Genomic DNA, 13,492 nt, shown 5'->3' with positions numbered 1-13,492 from the left:
GTACTGATCATAATGTTTAATGTTTCTCAAAATGTTAGTGGTTTATTGAATAGGACCTTTAGAAAGTTTGACTTACCTTGAAATGTTTTGCACATTTATCAAACCTTTATATTGGTCTTTAACCTATGTTGATTTCAAATTACAATTAAATTTGCAGGAAGTTATATTATCTATATTTTATTAGATTACATGGGGCAGTAAAACTATCAGCCGCCAACAACACAATGTCATTATCCTGGACATTTTATAATTTAGTGAACTTGAATAAAATTTTGAAAAGTAAGTAAATTTGATTACAGTTTAAGATATTTAATCCACTCCATTAGATAAACAGATTAGAACAGTGAAGAATGTAGGTAGTTTTATTACAAGAACAATTAAGAGTTAACTGGCAGTTAAAATGGTGGCAGGTGCTAAACGTTAGGAATGTGGCCACCACTGTTTTAACCATTTGCCTCGATCCTGTTCGTTGATCAGGGTTAAAATGTAGTGTTGGTGGCCAAAAGGAACGCAGCTCTATTTTACCAGCAAAATAGTACATATTACATCCTATAAAAATCATGTATTTATGAAACACCGCATCATCCAACATCATCCATTAGTGCCTATATAAATTCATTGCATTTAATACCTGCTTCAGGCGCCACACATGTGCATTTCTGTGTCGTACTTAAAAAATGTATTAAAAAGAAAGCCAGCATGACCTCTGATTTACCTGAGCATATGTCAAATCAAGCAGCCTCTCCAATTGATGAAGATTTTTAGCAGGGACAACAAGATGTCCGATCGCAGTAAAACTGGAGGGAAAGTGCATGCCAAGGCCAAGACTTGCTTCTCCAGAGCCGGTCTCCAGTTCCCTGTTGGCCATATCCACTGGCTGCTGCACAAGGGTCACTATGTCGAGCGTGTCGGGGCCGGAGCCCCAGTCTACCTGGCCGCCGTCATCAAGTACCTGACAGCCGAGATCATTGAGTTGGCCGGCAACATGGCCCTGGACAACTAGAAGACCCGCATCATCCCCCACCACCTGCAGCTCACCATCCGCAACGACGAGGAGCTCAACAAGTTGCTGGGAGGGGTCACCATAGTCCAGGGTGGGGTCCTGCCCAACACCCAGACTGTACTGCTGCCCAAGAAAACCAGACACCCCAGCAAGGTTAATGCCTGAAGGGGCGAGATCAGGAAAAGGTCAAATACTGCTTTTACTCTTCTTCAAAAGGAGAAAGACAATAAAGCCAATCCAAGTTGTTAGATCAATGTAGAAGCTAAATGCATTTTCAGTGGAAAAAAAAATGAAGGGAGATAAATTATTTAAAAAAAAAATAACATAATGAAATAATAATAGTAAGTTGGATCTAGGCAGTAAAACCAGGAAAGAAGAACAGCAGGACATGGTTATAATTTGAAAGAGACACAGGGAATAGCTCCTTCAATTTAAGAATGATTAATTTGTGGAAAGAACCTGGCACAGCAAAATAGGTCCTGTTGAAATGTTCAGAAGAGAATTGAATTAATTCCTGATTCTGCAGGAAGCAGAAAAAGATGGATTCTTGGCAAAACAAAGAGTCATATTTCATATGCCGGTGAGATTTTACAGTCCCGTCAAAGTCAATGGACTTTTGAACGACCCGCTGCAATTTACAGCCCCACCTCCACTGTGACGGGGCTGTGAAATTCCACCCAAAATTATATAATGATCAGGTTGACCCCAAAAACAAATTCAGATCACAGAATAAGATGGATGGGTTGATGTCTTTACTGATTCGACCATTTCATATAGTAAGTTAAAAGATACAGAGCGGAATCTTTCACTCCCACCAGCAGTGGGAATCATGGCAGGCGGGGGCACTTAGCATGGCGTGAATGAAAGGATCAGTTTCCCGCCGGTGGAAAAATAGTTTGGAATTTTGTTCCCCCGACTTTCTGGGTGGGTAAAATGTGGGTCGGGTCTCCCATTGAGCAATGTCGAAAACCCCATTTGCAATCATTAGCATCTCATGAATGCTTATTAAAAGATTAACTTGCCAGAATCACACTCCTCTTCCAAATTAAGTGCCCTGCCAGTGGCTAATTGGAATATTCTGTTTTACGACTGTACATAATTGGTGCGCATGTGGCAAGCTTCATGTCATCCACGACTTGCAGGTCAGTAGATGCTGCTTTTGCCTTCCTTTCATGTTGTCACTGAGATATATCAGGTGCCTGTAGCACAAGCTGCATCAAAGCTGGGCATGGGAGGCACGGCCAGAGGCGTGGAGTGAGACAGAGGCAGGACTGGTGGGGGGTGGGGAGGGTGGGGGTTGGTGGGGAGAGGAGCAGAAGGGAAGCTTGAGATGGAGGCAGGACTGGGGGCGGGGGAGACGATGAGAGGGAAAGGGTGAGATGGAGGCAGGATTGGGAGGTGGGTAGGAAGAGGGTAAGATTGAAAGTCTGTCCGGGGAGGCATTTCATGAGACTGTCCTCGGGATGAGGCTACACTATCAGGGGCATGTTTAAGAGACTGGTCTGGCACTGTATGGGCCATGTTAGAGTGTTCTGCAAGGAATACATGCCATGGTTCCAGTCTTGGGTAGGGAATGGCCTCTCTGGGCAGCAACGGTTGTGCACAGAATGGCCTGTAGGGTGTGGTCAGTTAACTAAGGCATTTGGTACTGGGGGTTAGAGTCATAGGGTAGAATTTTCTGTGCCTGTTGGCATCGGGCATCATGGAAAACAATATGGCGGGAAGGCCAAAAATTGGTTTCATGCCACCGTGTAACCAGTTTACAATTGTCCACTCCGCCCATCAATGGCGGGCCGCGTTTCCCACTGCAGCACATAGGGAACTTTATTTTCATACAACTGCATATCATTTTAAGCCCTGCTTGCCGGAATCATTCCCCCACGTCAGCAGGAAAACATGTTGGTGCAGAACACGTCTTGACAAGTGTGACATACAGAAATCAGGACTTACTGTCGGGGCCTTGCTCAGATCACGGACATCCAAGGAGCAGAGGATGCTGGAGCCCTACAGAAACCGGATCCTGGAGGAACACATGCATCACATGCTGGGTGGATTCTGATGGACAAGGCTGCACTGCGAAGCAGCTCACGGAAGGTGGAAGGTCACCATTGAGGGTCTGTTTCAGGACATCAGTGTCTCAGCCATGGTCTGCTGTGGATGATCATTGAGGGGGTGGAGAGGAATGTCCAAGTTTGACTGGGAGAGGAAGGGGTACCGGGGGCAGGGGGGCGGTGGGTGGAAGGATGATGTTGGGGGGATGGAGGGTTGGAGGGGTGGGGAGTGGGGGGGTGGGGGGGGGGGTGGGGGGCGGGTGAGGCTGGGAGAGAGAGGGAGGAAGTACGGGTGGAGGAGGGTGCAATGGGGTAGAATGTGGCAACTCGGGTGGTAGGTGTAAGGGGGGAAGAAGGTGTAAGGGAAGGAGTTCGGAGGGTGGAAGGAGTTTCAGAGGGTAGAAGGACTTCGGGTGGAGGAAGGAGTTCAGAGGAAGGGCAGGATTTTGGGGGGTGGAAGGAGTTCAAAGGGGTGCAGGACTTCGGGGGTTGGGGCGGTGAGGAAGGAGTCCGGGGGAGGAAGGATTTCGCAGGAGTAAGGGCGGAGGAAGGAGTAAGGGGGGTCATGTCCAGCTGACCACTGCTGCCACCACCCCCCATCTTGGATTGGTGACCTTGCTTGCTGGCCTTTGCCCAGAGCTAGGTTGGAGGACTTCACAGCGGGCCTCTGCTGCATCTAGTAGACACTCAAGGGAGGCATCGCTAAATCTGGGGGCAGCAAGTTTCCTCCCTTTGGCAGCCATCAGTTCGCAGCAGCTTCCTATCCCTTGAAGAGTGCTAGCTTTTTGCAGGGGTGGCCTTTCAATATGGCGCCCAGTTTACCGAAGGCTTGACGTGATAATGGGGCGGGTGAATGAGAGGCCGGTCCACCAGTGGCCCGGCGTGTTTCCTGGGACTGCATGATTAATGAGGCGGGATTGGGATGATACGGCGTGAAAAGCTGCCACTGTGGCCAGTGGGTAAACTGTCCTTTTTCCCGCCTGTTACTGCACTTAGTACAAATCTGGGATGACTCTGCCCACAGTATTGGGAAGCAAAGGCCACAGTTACATTCAGGGGAGACATCTGGATTCTGCACTTTGGCAATTGCGAAGTTAGGGGGCGGTATCGGATGGTCTCATGGGGGTTCTCAGAAAGTAAGGGCTGAATCGTCCCAGAATTACACTTAAGTGCAGCAGTGGGCGTGAAAAATGATGTTTTACCTGCTGGCTGCAATTGTGGATTTTCGCTCCGTATCATCCGCTTCTCTCCATTACACAGCCACAGGAAACACGCCATCTCTCTGGCAGGCGGCCTCCAAATCACCCACCACGCCAATACCTCATCGTTTCCTCACTCCAGGTGCCACAATTAAACTGCCTCCATGCACACAGTTCTCGATGCTTACAGCCCAGGTCTGCTTCAGTGAAGACATGGCCCTGAAAGCCAAGAAGAGTTCAGTGACACATCACTGGAATGCCTTTTGGAGGCCCGCCGTGATGTCCTCCATCCCGGCTCTGGTCGCAGGAGGTCCATCAATCTCACCACTCCAGCTTGGGAGGCGGTGGCAGTGGTGATCAATGCCAACACTGCACAGAAGAGGTTGGCCATCCAGTGCAGAAAGAGGATGAATGATCTCATCCGTGTCGCCAGGCTCACAAGCCCATCACACATTCACTGGCATCCCACTCGCTGCCAGCTCAGGGGACATCTCCACTCACCCTCTCAATTATCTGCTCAAGCCATGGAGAACAAGGCTCAGCTGGGTACTGGTTTCTAGGGTCAAATGCCCACTGAATGAGCATTGCTCCTGTCCTAGTGGTGCGTTTTCAGGCAGGAATCCATTAAGTCTTGGGGCTACAGCCAATTTGGTGTGAATGGCCATCTGTTCCTGGCAGACATGTAAATAGGGAAGGAGGATTAAACAATCAAGGGCCACGGCTGCTGGACCAGAAGCTACATGCACACCACAAGCCTTAATATTCCCATTGTAATAGTCATGGCTTACAAGGCACTATGCTTGCTAGTCATAACATTAGTACAAGGCTAGGGTATCGATAGTTAATGTCTAGCCTAATGGAGGTGAGCTGACAATGGCCAGACTGAGGGTTATAGCACATGGGTGTATTCACCCTAATCAACACCCTCATTGTGAATGCACAGTCATGTCTGAGGGGAATGATCAGCTACCTGTGGACCTCCAGGATGTTATTCACCTACAAGCAGTGGCCTGGGGATGTCATGTCTAGACTGAGGGCAGGCCAAGGGCTTGAGATTGGATTCCTGGCCTGGGGATGGAGAGAGAACATTCAAGGAGAAGTTGCAATGGTGTCTCAAATCTATTCGTTCACAGATACAAGGAAGGCTGTAGAATGCAGGCTTCAGGCAACGATGTCTTGTTGCTGTCTGTGATTCAAATGAGGAGAAGGATCCATCATTGAGTGGCACAGATCCAGGAGGATCATCGACCTGAGCAGCAAGAGGCAGCAGGACCCCAGGAAGTCCCAGATGCTCCTGAGGAGGGGCAAAATCCATGAGGATGAGTGTGATGTGTGACTAAAGTTATATAGAAAACACATCTCATACATGGAGATGAGCTAAAGACAATGCTGCAGGCACCTTCATCTCTCTAAGGATGTGGTAGTTCACATTTGCCACTTTCTCCATGAGGAACCCATGCTTCAAGGACTGGAGAGCATCCCATGCCGGTGGCTTTGACGGTGATCGCTGCACTAAACTTTTTTGCCAGTGGGTCCTTCCAGGGATCCACTGGGGACCTTTGCGGAGTAAATCAATCAGTGACACACAAATGCATAAGGCAGGTGGCAGATGCCCTTTTCAATAAAGCTCACCACGTTCCACATGGATGATGCAAGGCAGCCTGCAGAACTGTGGGATTTGCTGCAATCTCAGGTTTCCCACAAGTGCAGGGCATCACTGACTTCACACATGTGGCCTTGAGAGCTCCCTAGCAGCAGTCAGTGAGATTCACAAATCGAAAAGGATCTCACTCTCTGAACATCCAGCTAATTTGTGATGAGAGAAAGCATATCCTACATGTTTGTGCTATGTACCCAGGGACCTCTCACAATTCTTAAATATTGATACATTCACAGGTCCCACAGATCTTCGAGGGACTTTGGTACCTACAGGGTTGGCCCCTAGGGGACAAGGGATACTTCAGCAGACCTGGCTGCTGATGCCCATTCACCATTCCCATAGTGCAGCTGAAGAGAGATAAAATGCTGCACATTCCACCACAAGGTCATTGATAGAGCAAACGATTGGCTTCCTGAAGATGCATTTCCGATATTTGGACTGGTCAGGCAGGGCTCTCCAATACTCACCACAGACGGTGTCCCACATCAACATTTTGGCTACGCCCTGCACAATTTTTCACTGCAAAGCGGGGATGTATTACCTGAGGGAAAATTGAGGAGCGAGACGTCTACTTGGATGAGGAGGACTTTGGAAGGGATGAATCTGAAGAGTGCGAGGATTTAGACGAGCCACATGAAGAGACCATTGCATGGGTATGACATGGCAAACATACACGTGACAACCTGATAACTACGAGATTACAGGCAGAGTAAAGTGATGACAAATTCTCATAATCGATATTTCCTTTAGCCTTTGTTGCATGGAACGCCCCACCATCTTCATTCTCAGCTAGAAAATGTCACGAAAGTTCAAAGCTCTCACAATGATTATGGAAATATCAGTACTCACCATATGCCCAAATGATGGGATCATCCTTGGAAAGGAGAGTAGCCTTGGCAACACTTGGATGCTGTGAAATGTGATTATCTCTCCCTTAGCACATGTTCTTAAGCAACGCCACACAGTATAGCGCTATCACCAATGGCCTCACCAAGTCAGTGTGCATGGCAGCTTTTAATCGGCTGCAATTCCAAATTACATAGGGATGCACTCATGTCAGTGTGACACCAAATCAGTAAGGTAGCCAGAACACACATATCAATCTTTCTTAAGATAAAAGCAAAATATTGCGGATGCTGCAAATCTGAAACAAGAACAGAAAATGCTGGAAAAACTCAGCAGGTCTAACAGCATGTGTAGAGAGAGAAACAGAGTTAATGACAGACTTGAAACGTTAACTCTGTTTCTCTCTCCACAGATGCCGTTAGACCTGCTGAGATTTTCGAACATTTTCTGTTTTTGTATCAATCTTTCGTGCTTTGCACTTGGATGGCTCAACAGGGAACAACATCCGGGAGCTCCGTTTGCCTCAACGCCAGTTCTTATCACTGCAGAATGCTGAGGCATCATGTTATTACTGCACCCCCCATCACCCTTTACACATTAGGAAGCATTAAATCTAGATCATGCAGTAAAGTTGCGAGGAGTGTTCACATTGTCCTCACAAAGAGTGCCTGACCAGGTCAATGGTTGGCTGAGGTCCAACCACTCGGGACCCTGCAATCGTCAGAAGCCTGACAAGTCTCTGTCCTGGGTGACCTTTGCATTAGGGCGAAACCTGGCCCAGTCATTGACACAACAGCCAATGACAACATCTTCCCTTCATAGATCCTGCTGAGGCTTCAGGAGATTTGCATATGCAAATCTGTGAGAGTATCACAGTCCTCGAAATGGTCTGGCTCAGAAAGACCACTCCCGTCTAGATACCCTAAGTCAATGAGAATGAGACCACTGTCATGCAGATCGAGTTGTGTGCTGTGCCTTTACCCAAGGAGCACATGAAATCCCCCAAAATAGCCCTGCGGGTCCACTGTAAGATTGTTGCAGGTAAGGAGACGACTTCATCAAGATGAGCACATACCTCTTACATCACACACTCTTGCAGTCAAGTGCATGGTTACCGATTGATCCTTACTTGTTTAGTTCAGCATCATGTGTGGGAGAGTGATGTTCAGCCTTAAATGCAGACACTACATCTTGCTGCAGAGACACATGGAAGCCTATGGGCGTCAAAGTTTTAAACTACATTCTTCATAAACTGGTTCTCATAAAGTAGACGCCATTGCAAATTACATATTGGACATGCGAATATAGCGTGAGTCATGGCAACTATTTGTGCCATTCAGAAACAACAAACATCATTGCTACAGCAGCAAGAAAATCACTACCACAATGAGCACATCTGCACAGCCCAAAGCACGTCTGCCTGAGATAGAGGCTGACAGGTGTATTGGCCAGCCATCAGTGTCACAAATCATGTGCATTCCTGATGTCACAGATGTGGGATTAAAGTCTACTCACTGTGGTGAAAGCCTATGAGAATTTATGCAACTGGAGAGTAAGATGGGATTTCACTGGGGTTCTACATTTTGGGCCCAAAAACGACGACGAGACTTTGAAGCAAATTGGATATAAATGGGATCCATGAGACTTGGGTCAGAACTTTGCTTCGCTTGTGAGGGCACATCCTGACATTATTGCACAGCGGGCGCGGGTGGCAGTCAGAAGTGTGCCCGCCGACAATTAAGCCCATTAAGGAAGCAATTGACAGCAATTTTACGGTTGGTTGACGGGCCAATCGGCCAGGTGGCATTCACGTTTTCGCTACAACCTCAATCCACGCCGGGATGAAATGTCCTGGGTGAAATATGGTAAAAGAAGATGTCTGGGAATTGAGGTTTTTTGAGTTCTGCTGTCAGGTGCTTGAATGTGTTGCATAGACACAGCTTGCTGCATTTTTTCCTTCCCATTTAATCTGTCCAGGTTTGCAGCTCCCTGAGGCAGCTCTGCAGCAGCTGTCTGCCTTCAGGGAGCTTGGTAGAAGTGCCCACCTCTACCATCACTTTTCGCGGCATCCGCCCTCTCCCCGCCCTCCCCCACCCCCCACCCCCTCCCCACCCCCCCCAACCCCCACCCCTCGTCCCTGGCAGCTCTGAGCCTTTCTCAGTGTGCGTTTCATGCTGGCTTCCTGTTGATTGGCCAGCCCACATGAAATTGCGTTCGGTGGGTGATCGCAGCCAGAAGCGCATTTTGCGCCCGATCCCGAGCCCGCCAATCACGCGCACCCGATGAGTGCAAGATTTAGGCCTTGGATAAGGATAGATGCAACATATATAAAAAAGTGAAAAGTTGACACACTGAGTGACCACCCATGCATTCAATGCACACCTGTGTGCATTCAATACTTCTTCATCTTTCTAACCCACTACTACATCTAGGTGCAGCCCCGACATCAGCAACTGAGGTGGAGGCAGCCTGCTGACTGCCATGCTGTATTGTCTGAGGTGACTTTGGCGGGTATCCTCTGGTGGCCCGAGGTCATGAGGTCCCTGGCCTGCAAAGTGTCGCCTGCTCAGGTGCAGGGTCACCCTCCTCGGCCTGACCTGCTGGAGGTGACGGGGTCACTGGCAGAGGTGATCTCGAGCAGCAGGGTACCCTTGGAGTGTCCTGGGTGGATGCCTCTGGGGTGCTGGCTGGCACTCCTCCTCCCTTTGGGTGCCCAATGGACCCTCCCTGGCTCCATGAAGAGAAGGGCCACCTGGAGAGAGGTTGAGGTGCCCCATCCCTCTCTCGTCTAGCCACTGCTGAAATGCACCTATGGCTAAAGCAATAGTGTGCAGGTCCGAGCGCAAATCCGGCAGAAACTGCTGGACCTGAGTCTCCAAGGCGGCTGCCACCCTTCCGATGGAGACTTTGATGTGCTCACAAGCAGCAGCCATGACTGCAGACAAAATATGGACAGACTGCGCCATCCTTTGGTCCAGTCTGCCCATGGCCTCTGACAACACTGCATAATGTTCCCCTGCCTGTCTCTGCAACTCCAAGACGTCTGTTTGGACTGAGTCAAGAGGCACATCGTCAGACTCAGTCTCAGCAGAGGCCTGGTCTCCAGCAATGCTCCAAGTGTGAGAGACCTCAGCTTTCACTGCGTCCACCAGCTGTGGACCTGTGTATGTAAAGTGATCACCAGATTATGAACCGGAGCCTACTCTAGAACTAGCTCCCACCGAGGTGCATGTATCTGTTCTGTTGGAGGGTGTATGTATCTAAACTGTTGGATGTTGCAGTTGAGCGCAGTGATGGTTCTTCCCTTGAGGATACTTCTGTTTCCTCCTCAGAGTTTGTCTGGGGGCTGGGGCTGTATCATCTTGAGGAGGATGTCCTCCCCCTTTTCTCCCTGGTACCTGGAATTGAGGGAAGAGGGAATTAGTGATTAACTAAGCAGGGTGATACATTAAAGATCACTCATAGTCATTGCCCACACCTTGTTGATGTAAGCTGGATATGTCCCCACTGGCTTATTGGGGGAGGTCAATCTCGCTTTTCATTCTCCTCTGCAGTGAGCCCTGCGGCCTGTTCCTCAAAACTGGATAGGATCTGGATCTCAGGGGTTCTCCCTCCGGTCATGGCTCACTCTCTTTTATTATGGGAAATCTTGTCCTGCATAAAGATTGACTGTGAACCCAATGGATGAAAGAGCAGTTCAGAAGCATGCACGCCTATTGTCTCTGCTGAGCCCTCCCCAGTAAGGAATTAAGACACCGCTTGTCCAGGAACTTACATGAGATGGTGAGCTTAAAGTGGCTGTAACATATTCAGTGCCGATGAGTCATGTGTGACATTCCTGTAGACCTTGTGAGAGTGTGAGTTTGCAGTCAGTAGAAGTTTTACTTACCCTGCGGAGCTTAGCAGAACATGCATGTGTTTCCTGCACTGCAGGCAGTCCTTTACTGGGTCCCACATGCACTAACCTCTCCACTGAGCTCCTTCCAGGCCAGCTTGGTGAGGTGGGAGGGACCCCTGCTCCCATCCCTTGGAAAGAGGACCTCCCCCATTTCCTGGGTAGCCTAGACAAGAATCTTTTGGCTTTGCTCAACTGAGAGGCCAAGGGTTTCATGTTTGGGTGCCATACTATTTGTCTTCTCCGTAGCACTTGGCCTGCAGTGAGTGAATGTCTGTCTGGGTGCCGTTTAAATATGGCACCAGGACCTTCAACCCCATGAGGTAATGGTGGGGCAGAGCCTTCCTGCCTGCCCCATCACGAGATTTGCTGAGCTCCTTGTGGATGCATAATTAATGAGCTGAATAGTGGAAGATCGCACGTGTTCAGCCATCCCGCCGCCTAGCAGGAATCACGCCGACGTTCCTGCCCGCCACCGGACCTTATCCCCAGAACGGGAAAATTCTGCCCACAATATAAGTTTAATATCTGTTACATATAGAAATTCCGAGAAATCAGAAGTCTAGGATTTAGAAAAATGTTGCGTACGAAGATGGATTTAGAAATGGTAAAGGAAATGTTGAAATAATTTTGATTAGTTCCAGGGAAAGTCAAGCCAATTAGAAAAGCATGACATATTTTTTTCTTTATGCAACAGATACATTTAAAATGTGATTTTTTTTCATATGCAAGATCATGCTAGCTGTGAAGTTCCTGTGTGAAATACAATTGGAACAGACTCAATTTATTTTCTGCTGGATGCTGGCACACAATGCAAAACCATCCATAATTTGGTGCAACATGGACTTGCTTAGATTGGCTATAAGAACGACTAATGTGGGAAATGGATATTATACTAATTCAATAACGAGCACATGCATTTTTGAGAAGAATCGATGGAGTTTAATCATACAGCCTGCAGCAGATAAAAAGGCCATTTGGCCCATCAAATCTGTATTCGTGGTACATATTTGGCCCATCTATTTGCAATACTATCCCTTTCTTGCTCCAATACCCGTAGCTCCATTGCTCAGCATATTAAACCATACCCTCACCTGATGATGCTGCTGTTGACAATAAGTGGAATAATCTCCAGCACAAACATCTTTCGCCTCAGTGAGTACAGAACATGATAAAAAATGATTAAACTTAATTAATTACCTAAAGGTAGGATTCTTTCAAAATGATACAATACAAGTACAGGCAGTCATCGGACTTACGACACGACACTGTTTTCAGGAACCAATTGTAAGTCGAAACCTCATAAGTCGGAATCGATTTTCCCATAGCAACAATGTTATAAATGGGAGATTTTTTTTTTATTCGTTCATGGAATGAGGGCATCGCTGGCTGGGCCAGCATTTATTGCCAATTCCTAATTGCTAGGCCATTTTGGAGGGCATTTAAGAGTTAATCACATTGCTGTGGGTCCGGAGTCAAATATAGGCCAGACCAGGTAAGGACAGCAGATTTCCTTCCCTAAAGGACACTAGTGAACCAGATGGGTTTTTATGACAATTGACAGTGGTTTCGTGGTTTCATCATTAGACTTGGTTCGTGAACCAAGGCTCAAACCCTATTTACTAGTTACCCATTTCTCCTTTCTGACTTAGTCTCAGGAATTTATGTTCGATATTTTGGTTAATGATTTCATACTTTTTAACCCGTTTTCAGGATTTTTATAGGGACTTTATGGGCTTAGTCTACGAATGTTTTTATGAATGGGAATCCGCATCCCGATCCTGGGAAACATCATTCCCCATGAAAGGCGATCTCCATTTTACTGCTTTGACCCGGTGAATTCAGGCCTCTCCCAGATGGCTGCCCGAAGTCCAGCCAATTTGGCTTTGGCAGCGTTGGATGACACTTGAGCCCGGCTAGGGCCAAAGGTTTGGACGGAGCCAGTTGGGTGCAGCGTTCTGGGATGATTGGCATCAGACCACAGGCATCAGAATCCTGTTGTACTCAATGGGAGAGCAGTCTGCGAGGCAACGCCACATTTTTACTGGCAAATCGCAACCTCATTTCCCACGGGTTTTAGTCGTTCATCCCGATGCATTCAGATCTCTGCTGGAAACTGACTTGCTCTTGAAGTGGCATCATAAAGTCGAAACAGACGTTGTAAGGTCAAAACAGGGTGTCATTTTATAAACGTCGTGAATGCCATTTGTCGTAACTCGAACATCATAATGTCGAGGACTGCCTGTACTGGTTCTTTGTGTGCTAGCATGAGCCAATGCACAAATTTGTGTTTGAACCTCATTTAAATGCTGCCACCAAACTTCAAGAGCTGGAAATGTGCCCCACTACAGCTCACCAGTGATTTTAGGATTGGAAATTGTGTCAGCCAGGGGGCTGGGTAGAGTTGGGTTGGGATGGGGAGGCAGTGATCCAGGTGTTAGGGATGGTATAGTGAGGGCCTTGGAAATTGAGGATGGCCAGGATCTTTTTGGGTTCATGGTCCAGGAAAATAAAAACTCAAATATGTTTGGAACATATTTGCTGATCCTTTTAATGACCATTGCTCAATTTTCCCTGAACTTTGCAATTGGGACCTGGTGTAGTATTTGTATGTTAAAACAGCCTTGTACTGGTTTTAGATGTGTGAGCTGTTCATCCACCTGAATATTGCATCAGGTGGACTTTCAGTATTAAAGGGGTGGCTGAAGTCACCCACCCTTCCTCACCTGTCATCGCTGATTTTCAACTGCTGACCACTTGTTTTATAGGCGCAGAACCGTAACTCCTGAATTGAACATATTTCACCCTTATCTATAGTCATTTCTGAAAAATATTACA

General features: G+C 47.7%; 1 pseudogene; it reads left to right on the top strand.

Annotated features, from left to right (window-relative positions):
- The first annotated feature begins 778 nt into the window (after positions 1–778).
- Positions 779–1,168, top strand: LOC144685343 (histone H2A-like; annotated as a pseudogene).
- The last annotated feature ends 12,324 nt before the right edge of the window (positions 1,169–13,492 follow it).

The sequence above is a fragment of the Cetorhinus maximus genome, chromosome 10 (assembly GCF_964194155.1).
Source record: "Cetorhinus maximus chromosome 10, sCetMax3.hap1.1, whole genome shotgun sequence".
In the NCBI taxonomy this organism is placed as follows: Eukaryota; Metazoa; Chordata; class Chondrichthyes; order Lamniformes; family Cetorhinidae; genus Cetorhinus; species Cetorhinus maximus.
Note: the sequence above shows the minus strand (reverse complement) of the source record. Positions and strands in the feature narration are given on the sequence as shown.